Here is a 1,726-nt window from a genome sequence, read left to right as displayed (position 1 = left end):
GTAAGTAACTAAGTTGGTTGTTTTAGCTTCCTGTGTGAAGCTTCTTTATTTGTATTTGTAAGCCTTTATTAGCATGGACAATTTGTCCTTATGTTTATGATGTTTGGTAGCACCCCCTAGGGTGCCTTTATGTTCTAATCTATTTCATAGTTGTATACTTTGTTTGCTTGTGTTTTTTCATGTTTGTTTGTTATTTTGCAATGCCTTTGAAAGTTTGTTAAGCAGTGGTACTACATACACCCTTCATTACCTTAGTAACTAATAACCCATGCAAAGCATATCCCATCCGCTATCAGTCCACAAAATTTATTAAGTTGCTTGCAGCATATTGTTACATAAGTCCTTAGCCTTTTGAGCTTATCACAACTATAAGCTTCTAGCTTGTATTTATGGAGCAAGTTGATGAGAGATGCTCAATCTCATTACATGGAGATAGTTTACTTCTATATGCTCCATGGATTCGTATTGTTTTAGGGACTCACCATGTATACAAGAAGATATAGTGTCTTGTTACTTGTTGAGTGATATGGCTTAGGAGCTCAACCATGTACATGAGTAGGAACTACACCAAAACTCATGGAGCCTAGTTTGAAGAGGCTCACCCTTATATAAGATAATAAACAAGTTTGTTACTCAAAATATGACGTCAATCATTGATTCTTCACTTACATCAAACTGAAACAACTACAACATAGATTTTTAGGAAGACCTAGTGTTAGTACATGTTTGTCGTCTCGGTCTTCGAGTATAATGTATTTGGTCTATGTAATGCATAAGGGCATTTTGGTAAATGTACTAAGGTGCATTCGTTATGTAACATGAGCCATTCATTATAGTAGATAATAACGAATGAGCTCATACTGGTTTATTTTAGTCCATTCATTAAGAATCTTTAACGAATGAGGAAAATGAATGATACATTCGTTTGTCTTAATTTATATATTAAAGAATGATAATGAGTGAAGTCCATTCATTATGTTATGTATTGCGAATGGCTTTATATTCTATATATAGTCTTTAATTTATCATTAATGTAAGCAATTTTTATCATTATTGAATTCATCTTGTTATGCTGCCCAAATATCCTCTCACACTCTAGCTTAAACGTATTCAAGTAAACCTAATCAGTTAATCATATCAAGTGACTAGATCATGATCTTAATCATATAACTAGAATTCCTAATAATAAGAACATGGTTTCTAAATTGGTATCAGAGACACTATCTGATTAATTGAGTGGTTAGGTGATTGTTTAACATCAATTAAACTATAATTAAGTGTTAAAGGTATTCATTTTGATTCCAAAGCTGTACAGAGCAATTTCAGTTCAATTAGTCACTGCTTTGTTAATAATTGTTGTGAAAATGAATCTAGAACTGTTCGTAATCAATTCCTGAGTATTTGTACGAATTTAAATGTATTAGTTCTGTTGAATCTAAGTGAATTGACGAATTGTTAGTTTTGGCAGGAACATAGGTTTATACGGATTTGTTTTGGTGACTTTGGATGAGTTTGGATTGATAATTGATATCCGGCATGGTCTGTTAAAGTTCAGAATGGTTAGACGAGTATTTTGGTTATTTGATTGTTGAAATTGGTTGAGATTTGGACTTGTAATACAAGTTTGATTGAAGTATGGATTTACGTTTAAATATGGAATGAGTATGAATGTTTGAAGATTTGAAGACTCATTTGTTATAATATGAATGCACATTCGTTACTTGTA

This window comes from Bidens hawaiensis, unplaced genomic scaffold, assembly GCF_021521415.1.
Source record: "Bidens hawaiensis isolate Kalapana, Puna unplaced genomic scaffold, B.hawaiensis_p1.1 tig00019932_1, whole genome shotgun sequence".
NCBI lineage: Eukaryota > Viridiplantae > Streptophyta > Magnoliopsida > Asterales > Asteraceae > Bidens > Bidens hawaiensis.
This window is presented reverse-complemented; position numbering follows the sequence as displayed.